Genomic DNA, 4906 nt, shown 5'->3' with positions numbered 1-4906 from the left:
GGTCAAGACGCTCAGTTCGCTGGAACATCCGTCCATCTGCCATCCAATGTGCCTGTCTGTATCGCGCGTCGGAGTAGGAGAAGTGATCCGACCTCGAGGGGGGGAGTGTCATTAGTACGATGTGCATGTTGGTTAATAGAAAGTAACCTGTCTGGGGTGTGCATGATGTCGGTGGAGAGTGTGTACGTGCGTACGTGGCCGTTCGGTTTGTGAGGTGTGTGCGCGTTTGTTTTGTGAATTGGGCAAGGGGGTAGGTATGGTTCGACGCGCGGGTAGCTCAGTGGTAGAGCGTTCGATTGCAGCTCGAAGGGTCACTGGTTCAATCCCGGTCCCGCGCTTCTTGTTGTTGGACTCGTCGGAGCTTGTTGTGGGGCCTCTTTGCCGCTTTTTACTTGCCTCCGTTTTCCGCGAGCTCTACGGCTTCCATCGTGCAGACGCTTCCCAACGCTAGCAACGGATATACTGCTTGTTTGGAACACGGCTATCTTCTTTTCGATGTAGCCTTTGTTGGCTCATTGGGGAATCTCAGACAGTCGATCCACCGGTCAGTGTTGACTTCGTTGGCTAGTGAGTTACGTCCCGATGCGGTCAAGACGCTCAGTCGCTTGGACATCCGTCCATCTGCCATCCTCATGCTTGTCTGTATCGCGCGTAACCATACGAAACGTGAAGCGGACTCGAAGGGGTGAGTGTGCATAGTACGCCGCTTCCCAACGCTAGCAACGGATATACTGCTTGTTTGGAACACGGCTATCTTCTTTTCGATGTAGCCTTTGTTGGCTCCTTCTTGACTTCGTTGGCTTAGTGATTGCGTCGCGATGCGGTCAAGACGCTCAGTCGCTTGGACATCCGTCCATCTGCCATCCATGTGCTTGTCTGTATCGCGCGTCGGAGTAGGAGAAGTGAATCGGACTCGAAGGGGTGAGTGTGCATAGTACGATGTGCATGTTGGGTAATAGAAAGTAAACTGTCTGGGGGTGTGCATGATGTCGGTAGAGAGTGTGTGCGTGCGTACGTGGCCGTTCGGTTTGTGAGGTGTGTGCGCGTTTGTTTTGTGAATTGGGCAAGGGGGTAGGTATGGTTCGACGCGCGGGTAGCTCAGTGGTAGAGCGTTCGATTGCAGCTCGAAGGGTCACTGGTTCAATCCCGGTCCCGCGCTTCTTGTTGTTGGTCTCGTCGGAGCTTGTTGTGGGGCCTCTTTGCCGCTTTTTACTTGCCTTCGTTTTCCGCGAGCTCTACGGCTTCCATCGTGCAGACGCTTCCCAACGCCTAGCAACGGATATACTGCTTGTTTGGAACACGGCTATCTTCTTTTCGATGTAGCCTTTGATGGCTCATTGGGGGAATCTCAGACAGTCGATCCACCGGTCAGTGTTGACTTCGTTGGCTTAAGTGATTGGCGTCGCGGATGCGGGTCAAGACGCTCAGTCGCCTTGGGACATCCGTCCATCTGCCATCCATGTGCCTGTCTGTATCGCGCGTCGGAGTAGGAGAAGTGAATCGGACTCGAAGGGGTGAGTGTGCATAGTACGATGTGCATGTTGGGTAATAGAAAGTAAACTGTCTGGGGGTGTGCATGATGTCGGTAGAGAGTGTGTACGTGCGTACGTGGCCGTTCGGTTTGTGAGGTGTGTGCGGCGTTTGTTTTGTGAATTGGGCAAGGGGGTAGGTATGGTTCGACGCGCGGGTAGCTCAGTGGTAGAGCGTTCGATTGCAGCTCGAAGGGTCACTGGTTCAATCCCGGTCCCGCCGCTTCTTGTTGTTGGACTCGTCGGAGCTTGTTGTGGGGGCCCTTTTTGCCGCTTTTTACTTGCCTCCGTTTTCCGCGAGCTCTACGGCTTCCATCGTGCAGACGCTTCCCAACGCTAGCAACGGATATACTGCTTGTTTGGAACACGGCTATCTTCTTTTCGATGTAGCCTTTGTTGGCTCATTGGGGAATCTCAGACAGTCGATCCACCGGTCAGTGTTGACTTCGTTGGCTTAGTGATTGCGTCGCGATGCGGTCAAGACGCTCAGTCGCTTGGACATCCGTCCATCTGCCATCCATGTGCTTGTCTGTATCGCGCGTCGGAGTAGGAGAAGTGAATCGGACTCGAAGGGGTGAGTTTGCATAGTACGATGTGCATGTTTAGTAATAGAAAGTAAACTGTCTGGGGGTGTGCATGATGTCGGTAGAGAGTGTGTGCGTGCGTACGTGGCCGTTCGGTTTGTGAGGTGTGTGCGCGTTTGTTTTGTGAATTGGGCAAGGGGGTAGGTATGGTTCGACGCGCGGGTAGCTCAGTGGTAGAGCGTTCGATTGCAGCTCGAAGGGTCACTGGTTCAATCCCGGTCCCGCGCTTCTTGTTGTTGGACTCGTCGGAGCTTGTTGTGGGGCCTCTTTGCCACTTTTTACTTGCCTCCGTTTTCCGCGAACTCTACGGCTTCCATCGTGCAGACGCTTCCCAACGCTAGCAACGGATATACTGCTTGTTTGGAACACGGCTATCTTCTTTTCGATGTAGCCTTTGTTGGCTCATTGGGGAATCTCAGACAGTCGATCCACCGGTCAGTGTTGACTTCGTTGGCTTAGTGATTGCGTCGCGATGCGGTCAAGACGCTCAGTCGCTTGGACATCCGTCCATCTGCCATCCATGTGCCTGTCTGTATCGCGCGTCGGAGTAGGAGAAGTGAATCGGACTCGAAGGGGTGAGTGTGCATAGTACGATGTGCATGTTGGGTAATAGAAAGTAAACTGTCTGGGGGTGTGCATGATGTCGGTAGAGAGTGTGTGCGTGCGTACGTGGCCGTTCGGTTTGTGAGGTGTGTGCGCGTTTGTTTTGTGAATGGGCAAGGGGGTAGGTATGGTTCGACGCGCGGGTAGCTCAGTGGTAGAGCGTTCGATTGCAGCTCGAAGGGTCACTGGTTCAATCCCGGTCCCGCGCTTCTTGTTGTTGGACTCGTCGGAGCTTGTTGTGAGGTCTCTTTGCCGCTTTTTACTTGCCTCCGTTTTCCGCGAGCTCTACGGCTTCCATCGTGCAGACGCTTCCCAACGCTAGCAACGGATATACTGCTTGTTTGGAACACGGCTATCTTCTTTTCGATGTAGCCTTTGTTGGCTCATTGGGGAATCTCAGACAGTCGATCCACCGGTCAGTGTTGACTTCGTTGGCTAGTGATTGCGTCGCGATGCGGTCAAGACGCTCAGTCGCTTGGACATCCGTCCATCTGCCATCCATGTGCTTGTCTGTATCGCGCGTCGGAGTAGGAGAAGTGAATCGGACTCGAAGGGGTGAGTGTGCATAGTACGATGTGCATGTTGGGTAATAGAAAGTAGGTAAACTGTCTGGGGGTGTGCATGATGTCGGTGGAGAGTGTGTGCATGCGTACGTGGCCGTTCGGTCTGTGAGGTGTGTGCGCGTTTGTTTTGTGAATTGGGCAAGGGGGTAGGTATGGTTCGACGCGCGGGTAGCTCAGTGGTAGAGCGTTCGATTGCAGCTCGAAGGGTCACTGGTTCAATCCCGGTCCCGCGCTTCTTGTTGTTGGACTCGTCGGAGCTTGTTGTGGAGCCTCTTTGCCGCTTTTTACTTGCCTCCGTTTTCCGCGAGCTCTACGGCTTCCATCGTGCAGACGCTTCCCAACGCAAGCAACGGATATACTGCTTGTTTGGAACACGGCTATCTTCTTTTCGATGTAGCCTTTGTTGGCTTATTGGGGAATCTCAGACAGTCGATCCAGCGGTCAGTGTTGACTTCGTTGGCTTAGTGATTGCGTCGCGATGCGGTCAAGACGCTCAGTCGCTTGGACATCCGTCCATCTGCCATCCATGTGCTTGTCTGTATCGCGCGTCGGAGTAGGAGAAGTGAATCGGACTCGAAGGGGTGAGTGTGCATAGTACGATGTGCATGTTGGGTAATAGAAAGTAAACTGTCTGGGGGTGTGCATGATGTCGGTGGAGAGTGTGTGCGTGCGTACGTGGCCGTTCGGTTTGTGAGGTGTGTGCGCGTTTGTTTTGTGACTTGGGCAAGGGGGTAGGTATGGTTCGACGCGCGGGTAGCTCAGTGGTAGAGCGTTCGATTGCAGCTCGAAGGGTCACTGGTTCAATCCCGGTCCCGCGCTTCTTGTTGTTGGACTCGTCGGAGCTTGTTGTGGGGCCTCTTTGCCGCTTTTTACTTGCCTCCGTTTTCCGCAAACTCTACGGCTTCCATCGTGCAGACGCTTCCCAACGCTAGCAACGGATATACTGCTTGTTTGGAACACGGCTATCTTCTTTTCGATGTAGCCTTTGTTGGCTCCTTCTTGACTTCGTTGGCTTAGTGATTGCGTCGCGATGCGGTCAAGACGCTCAGTCGCTTGGACATCCGTCCATCTGCCATCCATGTGCTTGTCTGTATCGCGCGTCGGAGTAGGAGAAGTGAATCGGACTCGAAGGGGTGAGTGTGCATAGTACGATGTGCATGTTGGGTAATAGAAAGTAAACTGTCTGGGTGTGTGCATGATGTCGGTGGAGAGTGTGTGCGTGATGTCGGTGGAGAGTGTGTGCGTGCGTACGTGGCCGTTCGGTTTGTGAGGTGTGTGCGCGTTTGTTTTGTGAATTGGGCAAGGGGGTAGGTATGGTTCGACGCGCGGGTAGCTCAGTGGTAGAGCGTTCGATTGCAGCTCGAAGGGTCACTGGTTCAATCCCGGTCCCGCGCTTCTTGTTGTTGGACTCGTCGGAGCTTGTTGTGGGGCCTCTTTGCCGCTTTTTACTTGCCTCCGTTTTCCGCAAACTCTACGGCTTCCATCGTGCAGACGCTTCCCAACGCTAGCAACGGATATACGGTTTGTTTGGAACACGGCTATCTTCTTTTCGATGTAGCCTTTGTTGGCTCATTGGGGAATCTCAGAACAATCGATTCACCGGGTCAGTGTTGACTTTCGTTGGCTT

The sequence above is a fragment of the Phytophthora infestans genome, genomic scaffold (genome assembly GCF_000142945.1).
Source record: "Phytophthora infestans T30-4 supercont1.7 genomic scaffold, whole genome shotgun sequence".
NCBI classification, from domain to species: Eukaryota; Oomycota; class Peronosporomycetes; order Peronosporales; family Peronosporaceae; genus Phytophthora; species Phytophthora infestans.
Note: the sequence above shows the minus strand (reverse complement) of the source record.